This window comes from Vicugna pacos, chromosome 1, assembly GCF_048564905.1.
Source record: "Vicugna pacos chromosome 1, VicPac4, whole genome shotgun sequence".
NCBI classification, from domain to species: domain Eukaryota; kingdom Metazoa; phylum Chordata; class Mammalia; order Artiodactyla; family Camelidae; genus Vicugna; species Vicugna pacos.
In genome coordinates, this window is record NC_132987.1 from 36,705,397 (window position 1) to 36,726,846 (window position 21,450).

A 21,450-nucleotide genomic window follows, 5' to 3' on the forward strand; every position below is an offset into this window, starting at 1 on the left:
CTCTTCTTGATCAAGATTGTTTTGGCTACTTGGGGTTTTTTGTGTTTCCATAAACATTTTTAAATTATTTGTTCTAGTTCTTTGAAAAATGCCATTGATATTTTGATATGGATTGCATTAAATCTGTAGATTGCCTTGGGTAGTATGGTCATTTTAATAACATTAGTTCTTCTAATCCAAGAACATGGTATATCTTTCCTTCTGTTTGCATTATCTTCCATTTCTTTCATCAGTATCTTACAGTTTTCCGAGTACAGGTCTTTTACCTTCTCAGGTAGATTTATTCCTAGGTATTTTATTCTTCTTGATGCGATGGTAAATGGGATTATTTCCTTAATTTTTATTTCTGATAGTTTGTCATTAGTGTATAGAAATGCAACAGATTTATTAATTTTGTATCGGGCAACTTTACCGAATTCATTGATGAGCTCTAGTAGTTATCTGATGGCATCTTTAAGATTTTCTATGTATAGTATCATGGCATCTGCAAATAGTGACAGTTTTATTTCTTCCTTTCCAATTTGGATTCCTTTTTTTTCTTGTTCTTGCATATTACTGCAGCAACATGGATGGAATTGGAGGGTATTATGCTAAGTTAAATAAGTCAGAGAAGGGCAAATATTGCTAAGATATCACTTATATGCGGAATCTAAAAAATACAACAAACTAGTAAATATAACAAAAAAGCAGCAGACTCAGAAACAGAGAACAAACTAGTGGTTATCAGTGGAGAGATGGAAGTAGGGGTGGGTGTGCAATATAGGGGTAGGAGAGTAGGAGCTACAAATAACTAGGTATAAAATAAGCTGCAGGGATATATTGCACATCATAAGGAATACAATAAATATTTTATAATAACTATAAGTGGAGTATAACCTTTAAAATTGTGACTCACTATATTGTATCTATAACTTACATAACATTTTACAGCAACTATATGTCAATTAAACACAATAAAAAAGAACCAATATCATGGCAGTTTAATGTGCTATCAATTACTATACCAAAAACTAAGGATATTGTTGCTTATAAAATGAAGTATTATGCAGCCATTGAAATAAGAAAGAAAAAAATGTACTGAATAAAAATATTTTCAAGATATGCATTGTAAAGTGAAAAAAATTAAATGAATACCATGTATAGCCTGACATGAGCAAATAAAGTATACAGTACAATTTGAGAATTATATGTATACCTTATGCTTTGTTTATGCAAAGATGGTGTGTATAAGGATAGGCACAGGAAATTATAAAAAGGTAGTATGGTATAGTGACTGGAACTGTGGCCTTTAGATTCACATCAGGGTTTAAACACTGGCTTCAACAACCAGCTGTATAAAATACAGTGTTTTAAATATTCTTGGACTAGTTACTTTAACTCTCAATTGTTTGGTTTAAAGATAAATATTGGGAGTAATAATATTTAACATTGACACAAGTTTTTGTTTTTGTTGGGGGGCTACAATACAGGATAGTGTCTGATGCATTTTATATTGTCTTAATGATTTATATAATATAAATTATACTAATTAAATATATTTAGTATAATAATTATTACTATTATATTAACAATAATGATCCCTTGGGAGGGAATTTAATTGAACCAGAGAAAAAACTAGAAATCATATGCAAGATTTAACTATCAGAGTAGTAGAAGTACAGTGGATGTTGAATTTTCAGCTATGCCATGGCTGTTATGCTAAGGTTAAGTCTGTGATTGGGAAAGACAGTGTCTCTGCAAGTTGAGACAGAAACTTGAAAACCTTCAATTTGTAAAATCTTCCAAACCCTTTGATTGTGCTGAAGTGGCCCACTTTTCCCTATTAGAAGTTAGCACTTCTCCTTACCTGCATGTGATGCATAGGGCAGTTACTTCTTTCTGTCTCACAATATAAACTCACAACCTGCTTGGCAAATAAGCAACTAGAGTCATAAAACAACATAATCTACTTAAGGAAGAACTGGGCTTCTCAAGGGAGGTAAGGGCCTTTACACTCAAGGAGTTTCAGAACCTAGCTAAGTGTAAATGGACATATGGCCAATGGCAAATGGTTAACTGGTTGACTGGAGTCTTGGGGACAGGAGGTCTTGGAGGAGACATGTGGATTGACATATGAAAGGGCATGTAGTATGAAGATGTTTGTATTGGTCATGAATGCCCATCAGAAAGCACTTACTAAAGAAGAGACACTAAGTAACCATGTAAGCAGAATGACTCATCCACCTGATACCAGCCATCCTCTTTGCCTTTGTATTCATGGTGCTTACCCACCCCCACTATACAAAAAAGGACCCAGGGATGGAGTAGCCACAGTGCCAGAAATGGGTATTATGCATGGGTCCCATTCCCATGGGAACCCATATGAACAAGCTGATATAGATACTGGTACTGCTATAGATACTGGTACTGCTAAGTGTTCAACATGCCAGTAAAAGAGACCAAAGCCATGCTCCAAACATGGCGTCAAAGGGACCAACTAGTCTTTAGGTGGCAAATTGGACTCATCAAAATCTTTCTAACATGGAAATCACAGAAATCAATCTTCACTGAAATAAACATATGTTCCAGGTTAGCCTTTGCTTTTTTGTTGATTACAGGACCTTGGGCAGTACTACTGTCTGAAGGCTAGAGGGTTAGCTCCATCCAAATAAGACCAGACTATTCCCCAAAGTACTCCTTTAAAAACCTGCTGCACACAAATCTGTCTTCAAGTTTGTTTCTCAGGGAACCTACCCCAATACAATACCCTTTGGCACATAATATTAAAACTGTTAAGAAACAAAGGCAAACAAAAATTTTAAAAGCCACTATAGTAGAGGGAAAAAAAGCCTGTTATCTTCAAAGTAGCAATAAAAAGACTGACAGCTGACTTCCATATAGGAAAACAGAAGGCAGAAGTAAATGAAACAACATCTTTAAAGTGCTGAAAGGAAATTTCTCAGTGTAGTATATCACACCCTGGAAAATAATGTTCAAATGTAGAAGTGAAATGAAGTCATTTTCAGAGAAACGTAAACTGAGGAATTTGTTGTTAGAAATCTTTGCTAAAAGAAAAACAATAAATAAAGGGAGTTGCTTCAGGAAGAACAATGATCCCAGGCAGAAGCCTGAGTATGCAAGAGGTGGGGGGGAAACTGGAAAGGAAACTTAGCAGGATAAATGGGGAATAATAAAATGGGTAATCTCAAAGAAGGCAAAGTGGAGAAAAATAGACAAATTCAAAATCATAGTTATCTTTAACAATACATGGTAGTTTAACAATCCCCCTTTGTTTGTTTTTAATTTATGTGTGCATATGTGTGAAGATTGGGAGGGAATCATTAAGCTCACCATTGGGAGAACATCAAAGTATTTTTAATTATTGGGAATTTTGGAATAAGAGCTACCAAAAGTAAGAAATGTCACTGTCCCTAGGTCAAAATTCTAATATGAGTTCCAAGGTTCAAAAGTATTCATTACATAGAACAGGTTTAAATAATAAAATGGATTTAGGAAATGCTCAATCAGGAGCATGATTTCTATAACTGAAATAATTAACTGACAAAGGTCGAAGACCATGAAAAGAAAAATTCTATGACTGTGGGACAATTAAATGAATAGTAAACAAAAAAGAGATCCACAATAAGGTAAGAGGCTTGAACTAAAAGGTAAAATCATGGCTTTCCTTGATGGGAAAAACAATGGCTGCTGGATAAAATTGTGACTAGTGAATTAGTTAATTTAGATTTTGGTGAAAACTCATTGACTCTTTGCAAACCCTGTAAGCCAATAGCAAGTTCATGAATAAAATTTGGGCTTCTAGCATATAACTGAGTGAAAGATTTTTTAATAGTTTTTCTTTAAAATGCTAATTGCAGAGGAACTTTTGTGCAGGCTGATCTCAGAGCATCCCTATTCCAGATAATATGACTAAGCCTCCCTAATTTCACAATGCCAACAAAAAAGGGAGAATGAAGCAAAACTAATAAAAGTAGTTAGTGATATTACCCTCTTTATATTGGCTTTTCACGTGTTTATAGATGTAATGTAGAAAGCATTGATATTCTAAGTATAGAGGGCTGGGAAAAATAATTCCCTCTTCATAAGAAAGCATAAAAAGTAATAATCTCCCAGGAGAAGATGATCTTCATCAGAAAAAGAACTCTCCAAACAAAAGTATGCTGTCCATCCTTGGGTAACATTTCCTTACCCTAAGAAGTCAGTTCATAAAGACCAAGATAATAGATTCCACATTTTTTCCGCAGCAGAATGTAAAATATTCTGAGGGAATTCATAATAACTATGGTGAGATTACCAGTGCTCACTTCTTAAGGTAACAAGTAAACTACGTTTCTCATTCTTCTTGAATCAAAATGAATATGTGACTAGTTTTCACTTAATGCAGTGTGAGTGGAAGTAGCATTTCAAGGCTGAGGTGCTGAAAAGTGGAAATGTCATCTCTAATCTGTTTTATATTTTTTCAATTCACTAACTAAATGGAAAGTACTTTGAGGACCTTGAGGAGGAGAGAGCTACCAAAATAGAAGAAATCTTATTTCTAAGTTACTGCTTAAATTCAAGTCATTCATGAGAGACACTTACCCTCTAGGTAAGAAGTATCCCTCTGGGTAGTTGCATGAGAAGAAAATGCATTATATTTTTACATGCTATGGTGCTGTGTTTTTAGATTTTACCTGTTATACCATCTGGTATTACTTACTATCTTTAAGAAGCAATTAAATCTGTTCTTTCCTAAGTCTATCTATGTGCCTAAATAGCATGTAAAAATTATTTAGTTTCTTCCCAGAACTATGTGGCTTTCTTTTGTTATTTGACAAATACACCAGTTAAAATAACATTTCTTTTGAGTGTTTAAAGGTGTACAAACCAACAAACATTTTTGGTAGATAAATGGATACTATGCCAGGTCTCAGCTCTCAAGAAATTCATAGGTTAGTGGAAGAGGGAATAAAATAGATTAGTAGCCCTAATGAAAGGAAGAACAAAATGCCAGCTGTCACAGAGGTTACGTCAATGTAAATTGGGAACAAACTTCTAATGGTGTCCACTTAGATATGAAGATGCCAGATCAGGGTATATAAGGTTTGAAAAAACTTACGTTAAATAGTTAGTTGTATTTGTAAATCCAGAAAATTTGTCATAATATAAAGTAGACAGCTACTGTCTCTTTACTGAATTAGAGTTCTGGCATTAGTTTGCATATATGTCATAAATGTCTATGGTTTATATTAACTTAGATTGTGTAATACTCATTTAGTGTCTTTATTTTGTATAAGATTATTTTTATCTTTAAAATTAAACACTTATTTTTGTATTTCTATTTTCTCAAAAAAAAAGTTCTAACAGAGTAAATTATAGAACATTCAAGTAATGAGGACTTACTGAAAAAAAAAAACAATAAAATTCAGTCATACCATGATAAATTATGGGTATATTTTGATTTGGTTAATTGAATTTTACCAAAGTAAAAGCTAATTTTCTCTTGGTTTAATTTCGTTTTAATTTTTTGCAAGAGAAATAAAAGCTATTTAAAGTTACTGATGAACTTGCTAGGAAATGAAACTTAGAAATAATTTACATAATTAGTAGTCCAAATTTAGGAAAACAATACAGTTAGGTACAATACAATGCAATATACTCCCACACAAAGTCTGCTAAGCAATTACTTGCTGGCAGTAAAGATCTTTAAATTTCAGTTAACTCATTATCTTTTACTGGTAATACTAATGTAAACTCTAGTTTCTGGAAATGTTTTCTCCTAATTTTTAAGCTTTGTTTTTAAAAATATTTTCAATTAGAATCCTGGATAATTTTGTACATGCTCAAAATTTTGGCTTATTTTTTATTGAAGTATAGTCAGTTTATGATGTGTCAATTTCTGGTGTACAGCACAATACTTCAGTCATATAGGAATATATATATATATTCATTTTCATATTCTTTTTCACCATAAGTTACTACAAGATATTGAATATAGGTCCTTGTGCTATATAGTATGAACCTGTTGTTTATCTGTTCTATGTATATTAGTTATTATCTGCAGTTCTTGAACTCCCAATTTATCCTATCCAACCCCCTTCCCCTGCTGGTAGCCATAAGTTTGTTTTCTATGTCTCTGAGAATATTTCAGTTCTGTAAATAAGTTCATTTGTCTTTTTTTTTTTTTTAGATTCCACATATAAGTGATATATGGTATTTGTCTTTCTCTTTCTGGCTTACTTCACTTAGAATGACAATCTCCAGGTCCATTCATGTTGCTGCAAATGGCATTATTTTTTTCTTTTTTATGGCTGAGTAGTATTGTAATACATAAATATAGCACAACTTTATCCAGTCATAAGTCGATGTACATTTAGGTTGTTTCTGTGTCTTAGATATTATAAATAGTGCTGCTATGAATACTGGGGTGAATGTATCTTTTTGAATTAAAGTTCCCTCTGGATATATGCCCAGGAGTGGGATTGCTGGATCATATATAAGTTTATTTTTAGTTTTTTGAGGAACCTCCATACTTTCTTCCATAATGGATGCACCAAACTACGTAACCAACAATAGTGTAGAAGGGTTCCCTTTCTCCACACCCTCTCCAGCATTAATCATTTGGAGACTTTTTTAATGATGGCCATTCTAACTGGTGGCAGGTAATAAATACCTCATGGTAGTTTTGATTTGTATTTCTCTGATATTAGGAATACCGAGCATTTTCTCATATGCCTATTGGCCATTTGTATGACTTCACTGGAGAATTGCTTGTTTAGCTCTTCTGCCCATTTTTGGATTGGGTTGTTTGTTTTTTCTTATGAAGTTGTATGAGCTATTTATATATTCTGGAAATTAGTCCCTTGTCAGTCTCATCTTTTGCAAATATTTTCTCCAGTTCTGTAGGTTGTCTTTTTGTTTTGCTTATGGTTTCCTCTGTTGTGCAAAGCTTTTAGGTCCCATTTGTTTTGCCTGGGTAGATTGCCCTAGGAGAACATTGCTGAGATTTATGTCAGATAATGTTTTGCCTATGTTTTCTTCTAAGAGGTTTATAGTGTCTTCTCTTTAAGCCATTTTGAGTTTATTTTTGTGTATGGTGTGAGGGAGTATTCTAACTTCATTGATTTACATGCAGCTGTCTAGTTTTCCCAACACCATTTACTGATGAGACTGTCTTTACTCTGTTGTGTGTTCTTGCCTTCTTTGTCAAGATTAGTTTACCAAAAGTATGTGGGTTTATTTCTGGGTCCTCTGTTCTGTCCCATTGATCCATATGTCTGTTTTTGTACCAAAACCATGCTGTTTTGATTACTATAGCTCTGTAGTATTGTCTGAAGTCTGGGAGAGTTATTCCTCTAGCTTCATTCTTTTTTTCAGTATTGCTTTGGCAATTCTGGGTCTTTTATGATTCCATATGAATTTTATGATTATTTGTTCTAGTTCTGTGAAAAATGTCCTGGTTAATTTGATAGAGATTGCATTAAATCTGTACATTGCTTTGGGTAGTATGGCAATTTTAACAAAATTAATTTGTTCAATCCAAGAACATGGGCTATCTTTCCATTTCATTAAGTCATCTTTAGTTTCCTTAGTCACTGTTTTGTAGTTCTCCACATATAAATCTTTCATTCACTTCCTTGGTCAGATTTATTCCTAAATATCTTTTTTTTTTTTTTGGATGCAATTTTAAAAGGGATGTTTCCTTTACTTTCCTTTTCTGATATTTCATTGTTAGTGTAAAGAAATGCCACTGATTTCTGTATGTTAGCCTTGCATCCTGCTATGTTGCCGAAATTCTTTTATCAGCTCTAGAAGTTGTGCGGAGCCTTTAGGGTTTTCTATATATAGTATCATGTCATCTGCATATGATGATAATTTTACCTCTTCTCTTCCAATTTGGATCCCTTTTATTTCTTTTTCTAGTCTAATTGCTATGGCTAGGACTTCCAGTACTATATTGAATAGAAGTGGTGAGAGTCGGCATCCTTGTCTTGTTGCAGATTTTATGGGCAAGGCCTTCAGCTTTTCACCATTGAGTATTATTTTGGCTGTAGGTTTGCCATAAATAGCTTTTATTCTGTTTATATAGGCTCCTTATGTATCCACTTTGGTTAGAGTTTTTATCATAAATGGGTGTTGAATGTTATCAAATGCTTTTTCTGCATCTATTGAGATGATCATGTGATTTTTGTTTTTTCTCTTGTTGATGTGGTGTATCACGTCAATTGATTTGCATATGTTGAAACACCCTGTGTCCCTGGGATGAACCCAAATTGATCATGGTATGTTATCTTTTTGTGTGTTATTGGATTCTGTTTCCTAATTTTTTTTTTTTGAGGATTTTTGCATCTATGTTCATCAGCGATATTGGCCTATAGCTTTCTTTTTTAGTGGTGTCTTTGCGGGCTTTGGTATCAGGGTGATGGTGGCTTCACAGAATGAGTTTGGGAGTATTCCCTCCTGTTCAATCTTTTGGAAGAGTTTGAGAAGGATTGGTATGAACTCTTTTTTTGTATGTTTGATAGAATTCCCCAGTGAAGCCATCTTGTCCTGGACTTTGATTTGTAGGGAGGCTTTTTATTGCTAATTCTATTTCACTTTGAGTGTTTGGTCTGTTCAAATGAACTATTTCTTCTTGATTCAGTTTTGGTGAACTGTATGTTTCTAGAAACTTGCCCATTTTCAAAGGTGTCCAATTTATTGCCATATAGTTGTTCATAATATTCTCTTATGATACTTTGTATTTCTGTGGTATTGGTTGTAATTTCTCCATTTTCCTTTCTTACTTTATTTGTGGCCTCTCTCTTTTTTCTTGTTGAGCCTGGTCAGAAGTTTGTCAATTTTGTTTTCTCTTTCAAAAAACCAGCTCTCTTGGCTTGATTGGTTTTTTTCTATTGTTTTTTAATATCTATTTTATTTATTTCCCCCTGATCTTTATTATATTTTTCCTTCTGCTGACTTTAGGTTTCATGTATTCTTCTTTTTCTATTTATTTAGGGGGAAGGTTAGGTTGTTTATTTGAGATTGTTCTTGTTTTTTGAAGAAGGCCTGTATCACTATGAACTTCTCTGATAGGATTGCTTTTGCTACGTGCCATAGATTTTGTGTGTTTGTGTTTTCATTTGTCTCAGGGTATTTTTTAATTTCTTATTTAATTTCATTGTTGACCCATTGGTTTTTTAGAAACAAGTTGTTTAGTCTTCATGCTGTTGCTTTTTTCTTATTTTTTTCTGTGGTTGATTTTTAGTTTCATGCCATTGTAGACAGAGAAGATGCTTGAAATAATTTCTTTCCTCTTAAATTTGTTGATGCTTCTTTTGTGCCTGAGTATATGGTCTATCCTAAAGAATGTTCCATGAGCACTTGAAAAGAATGTATATTCTTTTGGGGGGGATATAATGTCCTAAAAATATCAACCAGGTCCAACTGTTCTATTGTATTATTTAGTACCTCTGTTGCCTTATTGATTTTCTGTCTGGAAGACCTGTCCAATGTTGTTAGTGGGATGTTAAAGTCTCCTACTACTATTATATTCCCATTGATTTCTCCTTTTATGTCTGTTAGTATTTGTTTTACATATTTAGGTGCTCCTATATAGGGTTCATATATGTTAACGTGTATAATATCCTCATCTTTTATTGCTCCTTTGATCATTATATACTGTCCTTCTTTATCTTTTTTTATGGCCCTTGTTTTAAAGTCTGTTGTATCTGATGTAAGTATTGTTTCTCCCACTTTCTTGTCATTTCCATTTGCATAAAATATCTTTTTCCATCCTCTCACTTTCAATCTATGTGTGTCCTTCACTTTAAAGTGAGTCTCTTGTAGGAAGCATATTGTAAGCTTTTGTTTTATTATCCAATCTGCCACTCTGTCTTTTGATTGGAGCATTCTGTCCATTGACATTTATAGTAATTGTTGATAAATATGTGTGTATAACCACTTGGAACTTTGTTTTCCAGTTGATTTGGTATTTACTCTTTGTTCCTTTCTTTTCCTTTTGTGTGTGTGTGGTTTGATAATATTATTTTGTATTAGCTTGGTTTCTTTTTGGTTTTTGTGACTCTATTTTATGCCTGCGGTTACCCTGGTTTTCAAGTATGTTAACTCCTTACTATATCTGTTTGCTTTCAACTAGAAGTCATGTAGGCTCAAACACATCCTAAAAAGAATGAAGAAAAAAGAAGAGTGAGCAAAAAAAATCTATATTTTCTTGCTCCCCTCTCCGACAGTTTATGATCTTGATGTCTTTTTTTTTTTTTTAACATCTTCATGTTTATTTTCTTGCAATTCATTGTAGTTACCTCATTTCCAGTTATGGTTTTCTCATTTATATAGCTTCCTGTTTCTCTTCTATTTAGAGTAGAACTTTCATTATTTCTTTTAGCCAAGGATTATTATTGCTGAATTCTTTTAGTTTTGGCTTGTCTGTGAAATTCTTTATCTCTCCTCCTACTGTAAAGGATAGTGTTGCCAGATAGAATATCCTAGGTTGCAGCTGTTTCACATTCAGGACTTTGAATATATCTTGCCATGCCCTTCTGGCCAACATTGTTTGTGTAGAGAAATTAGTTGAAAGCCTTATGGGGGTTCCCTTGTAAATAACTCTTTGTTTTTCTCTTGCTGCCTTTAGAAAAATTCCTTTAACTTTCACCATCTTAATCATAATGTCTTGGTATATGTCTGTTTGGGTTCTCTTTGTTGAGGACCCTCTGTGCTTCCTGTATTTGTATATCTGATTCCTTCTTTAGGTTTGGGAAGTTTTCAGTCATGATCTCTTCAAATACCTTTTCAATCCCCTTTGTTCTTTTGCCGTTTATGGGATCCCTATTATGCATATGTTGGCATGCTTTATATTATCCCACAGGTCCTTTATATTGCTTTCATTGGTTTTTACCTGCTTTTCTGTCAGCTGTTCTGATTGGGTGACTTCTATTATCCTGTCTTCTAAGCCACTTGTTCGTCCCTCTGCATTATCTAGTCTGTTTTTGACTGCCTTTAGCTTGGCTGTTATCTCAGCCATTGAGTTTCCTGTTTTTAATTGGCTCCTCTTTATAGTTTCTATTTCATTTTCAAAGTATTCTTTGTCTCTATTCATAGGCTCTTATTTCAGTCAATGCTTTTATCACTCCCTTTTTGAAGTCATGAGCTAGTAGACTGTTGAAGTCTATCTCATTGTTCTTTCAGGGGACTGCTCTTGTTCTTTTAATTGGGAGTGTTTCCTCTGCTTCTTCATTTTACTTATATTTCTCTGACTCTATGGATTTAGGAGTATTGTTTATCTACTATGGTTTTGAATGGCTGTTTTATTTTTTGTTTGTTTTTATTTAAAGTGAGAGCATTCCTATGTACACTGTGTGTGTCTAATAGTTTTGCTGCAAGGACTATTCTTAGTATGGATGGTTGCCACATCTTTCGTCCATGTGTGTTAGCTGTTACCCTTTGATTGAGGGTGTGGTTGGTATTGTGGTAATCAGAGCCTGCTCTGGTGGTGGTGGTGGTTGTTGAGTTGAGCCTTCTTTTTTGTTCTGTGGTGTCACAGCCTTGACAAGGGCTGTGTCTGCTCCTCTGTTGCTGGAATAGAGGCTTCTAGACCCATTTCTGATCTGTGGTGTGTGGCAGGCATGGTTGGAGCACTTCAGCTGGCAAGAAGAGTTGCTGACATCTCTACAGGAGATGTCCACTTGGAGGTGCCCTCTGTAGTGATGTTTGTCATTTGTTATGTGGGCTTACAAAGTACTCTTTGTTGACTCTGCCTTTGTCTCCTCCTTAGCTCAGGGAATGTCAGCCACCCACTCTGGTGTCCTCCAGGTTTAGGGCCCCTAGAACCACCAGTGCAGATCCACCAATGTTAGGTGCTAGGACCCCCCTGTAGCGGGCATACAGTTATATACCTGAATCCATGGTACACGATAGGGTCAGTGTACACCCCAGCCCCACCTCCTTGTACTGTATATGGTATGCTGGCCTATTGTAAATACCCACACTCTCCCTTGCCATGTGCTAGAACTCTGCTCACTGCCTGTTTTTTCCTAGAGATGGAGGTTCATAAATGCAAATTATGAACAGCTGAGCAATTCCACCCTCTCTGCCTGGGGCTGTAAATAAATCTCAGTCCTATCCATGATGTTGCAGCGCCCCTGGGTATGGATTCAGCTTTCAGCCCTATCCCCGCACAGTCATGATGGCTATGACGGAGTGCTACCTCTCTTCTTGCAAGAACACACCAACATAGGAACCACGAATAGAGAGAGACTGTGGTACGGCTGCATTGTGCCCCTTGCCCCCACACACACCAGCAGTGGTGCTTTTTTATGGGGGTCCCAGGATGTTTTGTTGCGCACACACCTCCAGCCAGAGCACACACCACCCTTCAGTCCACTGAGGCTGCCTCTGTGCAGTGGGCCCCAGCCCTCTCCCAGGCTTGTCACCAATCTCCAGCAGCCAGTTCCAGCTTGTCCCAACTGGTTTGGGTCTAGGGCTGGGGATCACAGGGACCCTTCATGCTAGTTTCTCTTAGTTTTGTCTGCCAAGCAGCTGCTACTTTCTCCTCGAGCCTCAGAAGCTCTGCTTCTGTCCCTGCTGAACTCCTGGCTGGAGCCGGGGCATCCCAGTGTCAGGGTGCCTGTTTTCTTTTGCTGCTCCCTCCCCTGCAGGACTGGTCCCCCAACAATTTTTTCTTTTTTCATTTTCTTCCTCTTACTGGATTTTGTGGGAATCCTCCTGTACTTCGAAGTGAGAGACACTCTGCCAGAGTTAAGTAGGTGGTCTGTGTGGTTCAGTTGGCCTGTAAGTGTAATTCCTGATGTGTTTGTGGGAGAGGGAGAGCTGTGAGTCTTTCCTCTCCAGCATCTTGGCCTTGTTGAAAAATTTTGAGTGTTCTTAGTTTCCAGAAAATATATATTTAAAAGGATCTTTTTTCTGCATCATTTAAATTCGATGGCAAACTGTACATATAATTAAATCAAATATTTCTATTTAATAAATGGAATTGACTTTCGGAAAAAGCCTCGTAAAGCACACTGTTTTTAGGAATTAGTGAAATGTCATTTTTCCAATTGAGCTTTGGGAGTTGGACATATAATGGTAGTACAAGTTTTATTTTTGTCATTGCTTCAAAGGCTTTATAATTATGATCCTATAATTGTATTGCCACCTTAATAAAAGATGATAACAATTTCTTCTAAATATATTATTTGTTTGAATTAATGTTATGTTTTGGATTTTATTTGCTAGAATAGCATTATTATGCATCTTTTATTATAAAATTGAATATAAATTTTTTAGAAATTCTTATTGTTAAAAATTTCAGATAGCCTTTGGTTGGTCCTAAAACAGTCCAAATATCAAATTTATTAATTGAAAATTATTTTTAGATATAGAAATTTATATGCAATTCAAAATATTTCAAATATATAAAATGAAATCTTAGAAGACATAAGATACAATTCTGTTAGTTCTAGGATAGTTTACTGAATGGAATGTTCATATTTGTGCTTTTCTTTATTATTTATTTGCTTTTGCTTCTATGGCTTGGGAAACACTCAATGTGCAAGAATACAGACTAACAAGAAACATATATGATTTCTAGAATGTTCAAAATTAAATATGTTCCAGTAAAATGGTATTTGTCCCCTTTTTAAACTGGAAAGCATCTAAAATACTGTTCCTTAAAAAAATTCTATCTTCCTGAAATATAATAATGTAAAATGCATTCAGAGTTAATACACAACTTTAAATTTATAATCTTTTTTTATTCCGTCCAATACATCTCATATAGATGGAGACTAAATGTATTTGAAATAAAATTGTATCAGAGTTAATATACAACTTTAAATTTATAATCTTTTTTTATTCTGTCCAATACATCTCATATAGATGGAGACTAAATGTATTTGAAATAAAATTGTAAGTTCTGTAAAGTTAGTGGATTATTTATTTTCTAGCAATTTAAAAGTTGTATTAAGAAAGTACTTTCTAAGATTTCTATCAGTTCACTGGTTAAGAATCAAAATCCAGAAAATGCCATATTTATTTGAGAAAAACATTTTTGAGGGGAAACCTAGATAAACAGCAATGTGCAGCATGCAGACAGGGACAGGAAGTACAGGAAGAGTTCACATCCATCTGGTCAAAAGTGTTCAGCTATTTTTGCTTGTCTGATCATTGATATGTAAAATTTCTGAGCTGTTCTCTTATCTGCAAAGTAAGAAATCAGAATTATATGGTCTGCAGGGTTCCTATTATGATTTTATTTTTATACATAAAAGTTATTCATTCAGTATTGTTTTTCTCTCCTGTAGTAGTCGCTGTGCTTTTAGATATAGCAGTACATAATTTACTATTATTGTGTAACGAATGTTGTGGTTTCACATGATTTAGGAGCTCAGTTCTGTAGGTCAGGTGTCAGGGCCGAGCATAACTGGCTTCTCTGCTGAGGCTCACACAAGGCTGTGAATTAGCTTGGTGTTGGCCATCTAGAGTTTGGGATCCTTTTCCAAGCTGCTTCAAGTTGTTGGCAGAACTGTTTCTTGCAGCCCTAGGAATGAGGTCTCTGTTTCCTTACTGGCTGTCAGCCAAGGGTTATTTTCCTCTCCCAAAGGCCATCTAAATTCCTTGCCATGTGGCCTTCTCTATCTTGCAAGATAGCAATGGAAAATCTCCCTCACACTGAATCTATCTCATGTTTAGAATCTGACTTTGAATCTCTCATCAGGAAGAGTCTGATGCTTATATGGGCTAACCTGATTAAGTGAAGCTCCCCAAAGATAACCTTTCTATCTTAAGGTCAACTGCTTTAAGACCTTAATTATATCTACAAAATAAGATTATAACAGCACCTCAATTATTATTTAATTGAATAACTGACAAAAGGTGTGTGTTCACCAGGGGGACAGGAATCTGGGACACATCTTCGAATTCCTCCTATCATGAGCAGTGAATAGGTCAGTAGCAATCTCTTTTTGCATAATATATTCAGTCAAGTTTGGGAAAAAATTCAATACCACAAAAATTATTTAAATGTATACTTGATACATGTTAAACAGAAGAAGTGGGTTGCTGTGAGTGCAACTACCCAAGATCATCTTTACTGAACAATGCAATTGATGTGTATCCACTTGCACCAAAAGCCTAGGCAGTCTTTAAGTATCAATTGACGGCATGTATGTCCCTAACTCTTTCTTTGTTCAGCATTTCTCCCACAGACTTAACATGGTAATTGGATATTGCACTGGCCATTCTGCATTTACTCCTTAAAACGTACTCCCCTTCATTTGCCTGATGCTTTGCTTACTCTTCTCGCCTCCCCCAGAAGGTGGAAATTTATAGACCGTTTTACTGAGTCCATTACCTTCTGCCTTCTAGTTGGATTTGACCAGTGGCAGACATAAGCAAGAGACTAGAGGCGGGAGGAGAGTGATGTTATGGTAATTATTCTCCCTCTCTGCCAACCTGTGGATTGACAGAGTTCCTGCCCAGAAGACTGCTCCTACAACGATAGCTTTATCTCTCTGGGCAACAGTAATGGCTCCTTCTTTTTTTCCTTCAGTATAGACATGGTGATGACTCGCTGCTATTTCTGACCCTGGGGTCCTTTATCATCTCTGCTTCATTTTCCTTAACATTACCCAAATATTGTAAATATGCCCCTCTTCAATTATTCTCTTTGAGTGTGGAATTTATTAGCTGTAACTGGGAAAATGTTTTATTACTAGCTGGTATTTTTTTTCCCAACATGCTCCTGAATTTGTTTAGGGTAGCAGTGTGCTATGTGAATATGAGACCATGAAATATAGTTATGGCCAATGGGGCATAATCAGATAGGCCTTTCTGGAAAAGCAACTTGCTTTTTCCCTACAGATGACAACTATTCCTCATTCCCCCATCCTGCTGCTTCTTGGTTGGGAGGAGGAGACATAAAACCACAAGCATGTGGTAAAAGACTGAGCTCCTAAGGGTGAGGAGTGAAAAGCTGGAAACAGCCTGAATTCCTAGTGATAACTTTTAGATACCATACTAGCCCTGAGCTTCATGATACAAAAACATCTTACCATCAGTAGGATTTTTTTGTTTCCACCTGGCTGATGAATGTATTCCTGACTAATACATCCACCCACCCTGTTTCTTTCATGCTTCTTCCCATATAACAATCTAATCAGCAGATAAAGTGATGAAATATGTACTCATGGAACATTTACTTTACTATTTCTGCTGCCTATGATCAGAGCACAGGCAGATAAAAGAGGTCTGCAGTTCCCAAGAGGTCACTGAATAGGCAAGCTCAAGTTAACCCTTTAGCACACACATTCCTCTAATCCATCAAGACTCCTGTCCAAACTTTGTCATAATACTTTGCAAGAGTTTCATGTTCCTCAGCCTCTAGTTTCTAACTACTTGACCAACATTTATGTTCATCCCATAACCAGGCAGTTGGGTGGCAACTTCATTATGCTTTTACAAGATAGACATGCAATTCAGCATTCATAGGAGCCTTAGGACTGTTTTATTAAAACTACCCCCTTTGTTTTTGGCTCACCTCAAACTTCACACCTCTGGTGGCAAGACAGCAAACCACTGCCACGTCTGTTTTGATCTCTTCTCCATGTCAACTTGATCATCTGTATATTTTGTCCTCAATTTGTTTCCCTAACTCATCATATTTCTACCAAATATTGTTGATTTTCCCTCTGTTACATGATTAATATATTCCCTGATTCTCCTCTAATAAGTCCTGGTCACTTCACATTTTATCTGTGACATGTTAATAGCTCATCTCCTTAGTGGCATTCAGAAAGCATTAGATGAAGAGAAACTAGCTTTTTTTTTAATTTCTAGGAAACTTTTATTCCTTTATCCACATTTGAAGCCATAAGAGATTTTGATTAGACATCTGCCTTTCTATAGGTCATGATTTCCAATCAGGCTTGGAGTAATTAAGCCTGAGAAAGTTTTCAGTGTATATGGGAAGAAATGGATTTGAGAGCTAGCAACAAGGAAGAACAATCAAGGCGATAGTGAGTTTTATTTTAATAACGTATGAGAGGAAGGAATCTCATGATACATGATGTCTGATAATTAGTGATATTTGACAGACACAACTCAGATTTGGCAAGGCAAAGATACTCTGAAATTAGAAGACTAGATCGTAAAGCAGCGTAAGACTTTCTTTTATGGGATATTCTTTCACATATTCATATAGTTCTGATTTCTGAGGTTGAGCTTTGCTACAGACCATTAGGTTTTGAATGTGAGTTACTGAGATGAGACAGCAGCAAGATAAAACAGCAAACAAAAAATTTAATGTGGGAAATTGAAAGGGTCAGCTTGTTGAACCTGGTTACATTTTACTAATATGAAGAACAGTAAAATCTGTTGGCAGAGTGATAAGGAAATGCTCAATAGTATTTCTATAAATTGTTCATTTTCTCTGTCATTTTTATTAGGGGAACAATTATAACTGAAATTGCATTACCAGTGTTATTGCCATTACAGTAATATTTCATAGATACTATTTGTGCTTTAGGATTGAGATGTTACAGTGATAAAAGGAAACAATAGCATTTTATGCTTTTGTGTAATAAAGACTTTTCATGCTTCTCTTTGGAATTTGAGATTATTCTCATTAAGAAGATTAAAATGATGATTTGGAGAATTCTCTGTCATTGCTACCATGCTTTTTCTGGTTTATTTGTACTTAGTGAGAGGTTTGTATGAGTACAATTGCACAACTTGGATTAACTTCCTTCTCTCTACAAATGCAAGGAAGTGCCATTTCTCATATTCCTGAGTCATTTTCAGAGAAGTGTGACCCTTACATCAAAACTGTCCCCATTTGAGGCTTCCAGTTCATGACTGGCAACATGCATTTATATCTTTAGGTGCCAGAAATAAGGATAAAACAGAAATACAGGGGCAAATTGGAAGTGACACTATGGTGGCCTGAGGGCAGTGAGACAGGACTTGGTGATGAGATTATAATGTGTGTCCTAAGATATAAATCATAATCTGGGATCTACAGGAACCTTGGAGCTGAAACTGAGCTACTTAATTCACTACACCACTCTCCCTAATGGAAGTAAAGCAGTGTAGTAAATGCTTAAACATGACTGGAAATAACTGGGGCAGTAGTAATGTTTTCTATCTTTCTGCCTATGTATATATTTTGGAGGTAACAACATGCCCAAGATGAGTGGGGCGCTTATTCAGGTGGCTAAGGGATTTGATCCCACCTCCAGCTTTACCCAAATTAAAATGTCTAAAATTTTTATTTGTTATGTTTACAGCAGTCACTTCATTGACTTACATGGAGTATTAGTAAATATTTCCTGGATGGTCAAAATTTTCTTTCATAGGCAAATTTCTGCAAAAAGACAAATGTCTAAACATACTGAAAAAGACTTGAAGAAATGATGTCATGTCATGTAAACAAATTATAGAAACCCATAAATTTCTTACCAAATTTAATTATATTTAAAACCTTTGTATCTCAAAATCAAGAAGCATTATTTATTTTATATACAAAAGTCAAATTACAGATAATCTTACTCTAAAAGATAAAGATTAAAAACTTTAATTTGAAACTTACAGGTTTTATTGAAAGAGCTATATAGAGTAATTTTAAGAACAATGATTTCATTCCTGAAAAACTGAATTTTTTTCACTTATAGGTTATTTTCAGCACTTACGGATTTAAAATGGATTTAAAATACAGCAGCTCATTTAAAAAGTTTTCTCTATATTTGTTAGTTTATTTTTGATCCATACCTCTTTGTTAATAATAGTATGACTAAAATGTAATTCTGCTTTAAATGTTAACCTCAAATAGGTACTTTTAGACATTTTCCCTCTTAATATTGCTCCCTTTGTTACTAATTTGTAACTAATAAATTTAAAAACCTGAGTAAAACAATACAAGCATAAAAATTAACTATGGTGTTAGCTTCAATAAGTTAATTTAATTTGGACATAATATATGGAAAAAGCATAGACTGTGAGAAAAGAATCTGATTGCATTAAATCGCTTTATAGTCAATATGCTCATTTAGGCATGTGCATCTTTTAATTTGAGGGCATTCATATTACATAATTCATGAACTTAGAATATTTATTTGAATGTGTTATTTTTGTTCCTGCTAAAATTCCAGAAATAATACAGCTGGAAGAATTGTTTATAACTGAAGCATGAACAGACACTGTTAATTCAATGATAATACTATGATTTAAATTAAATACACTTTACCACTTACCTCAGAGTAACTACTGTTATGTCTGACTTATGCTATCTATTCTCAGTAAAGCACTTCAGAATCAATTTTACCTATTAAATAGTCCTTGCTGTGTCTAAGAGAGTATCTTTCATCTGTCCTCACATTCCCACAACCATTAGTTTTAATATTGATGGGTTACCAGCACACCAGTTATGTCAATGGTTTTTCGTGTCTGCTTTCATTCTTGACTTACAGCCATTAAAGTCAAAATTTCTTTTCTTATGATACAGAGTAACTGCCCTTTCACTTATTTGAATAAGCAATGTTTTTGCCATTTAAAAAGTCAGAACTGGAAATATTAAAAATAAAAACCCTCTAATTTAAAATTATTTTAGAGAATTAAATATGTTTTATATTCTCCTCTTTCCCTTTCTCTCTCTGCCTCTTGACATTTTGCTGATCACTTTATATATGATAATAGTAGCATGGGAAACCATATTTGTTTATGTTATAAAATAAATTTCATGTCCTAGGTAATGAATCCATTCCGAGAGTGTAACTAGAAATTTATGAAGTAGGCATCATTACTTAATATGATATTTCAAATATAAAGACTTACTTACTATAATTAATATGTTGTGACAGAAGGGTCAGCTTTCTAATAGACTGTATTAGTCATGCAGGAAATATTACTTTGGCAAATAAGCTAAAATGGTTTTAAGTGAAATTTTTTACTGAGGGGAATGGAGCTTTAATATTCTCTGTTTCAGTATATCTCAGATATGATGTGAGAGTAAAACTAGTTCTGAGCAATAGCTCATGCTTTTGCCAGTATATGGCTTTGGGAGAGTTACTTAATGTATCATAGTCCTGACTTTACACACATTTGATAGTAATGGGTTGCTTCATCATTAAATACTTGGTTAGAAGAGAAAGCAAACTAAATGTAATGATACTACTTACAGTAAATAGTTTTATAAAACTGTAACCAAATATAAAAATTTATTACTAAGTAAGAAAAGATTAGTGGATGTATATTTTTGGACAATGTGACCTATCACTCTCACTCTTGGGGTTCTTACTTCTCTATTATTTCCTCTCCTTTAGGTTTTTGCCTCTATATACTATTCTCTTATTAATTTTTAAAATTTCTCCAGGAAAATATCTCTACATGATTTCATATATGTATTTTCTGACTCTATAAGTCTTAGAATTTAAGTGGGAGAAATAAAATTTAAAAAAAAGCAGTAATAATAAATAAACTTAAGTATTTGTTTATTTCAAATATTATTTCAAATATTATATGGAATGAGAATCCACAAAATATACAAAAAATATGGTAGAAAACTAAATTAGTAATATATAGAGGACAGGCTTGAGAAAAATCAGAGTAAAACAGAAGAAAGTTTATTTTCTAGAGCAAAGCTTTAAAAATATGTTCTTCATCTGTATCCTAAATGCTACACTCACCTCAAACTTCTTATCGTTTAGTGTCTTCAAAATTTATGTATTGATTTTCAGTTTTAATTACTATTCTAGAAAGAAGGCATAGGTAAGATCGCTATTGACTTAAAAACGATTCAGATGAATTACTTTTCAGCTCCTTTCTGGTATGATTGAATATCATCAAAACCCAGTGACAGTGACTCATACTATTTATGTCTGTAATTTACCACACTGAGGAGTTGGGAGACAGATCTGGAGTTACGGAGAGGAAAAATTCATCTTTGTATTATTTCCTGAATCTCAAAAGTAAGATTTCTTTATTGTCTCTTTTGCTTGGCCTGTTATCTAAGTTCATGGTAATTGTCTATTGAGCCTCTTTCTTTGTGCTTCTGACCACCCGGTCACCAGTTATTGACCAGCTGGTAGACCAGTTATTGCCCATGAAATTACAGTTTACTTCCTATTTTTATTTCATGGAAACTGTGCTTTTAAACCACTATACATTTTAAGAGACTGAAGAAGATACAATAAAATGTTATGTTTCAATCATTAGGAAGAATTATTTCCCCAGGTTCTTTTTCTACATTTTTCTATTTTCATTAAAAGTTGGTTTACATAATAATGCCCCCACCAAAGGAAAATAAGATTCTAGATTAATGGCATTTTCATACATTTTAGATAAATCTTTCTAACTCTAATACTTGGAAATTATTAATAATCATAGTTTGGTAACATTACATGTTTTCTAAGACTTTCAGAACTGAATCCCCAATATATTTTTATCAGCATATCAATAATAATCCTGTTTAAAATAGTC

At 34.5% G+C, this 21,450-nt stretch overlaps 1 long non-coding RNA gene across 1 annotated transcript in view; it reads right to left on the reverse strand.

Annotated features, from left to right (window-relative positions):
* Positions 1-14,040: 14,040 nt before the first annotated feature.
* The window catches only part of LOC140696222 (uncharacterized), a 155,249-nt gene continuing 147,839 nt past the window's right edge, over positions 14,041-21,450 (reverse strand). The window contains exon 5 of the long non-coding RNA XR_012072390.1: positions 14,041-14,178. This is a non-coding gene — a long non-coding RNA (uncharacterized lncRNA). The remainder of the gene's footprint in view (positions 14,179-21,450) is intronic.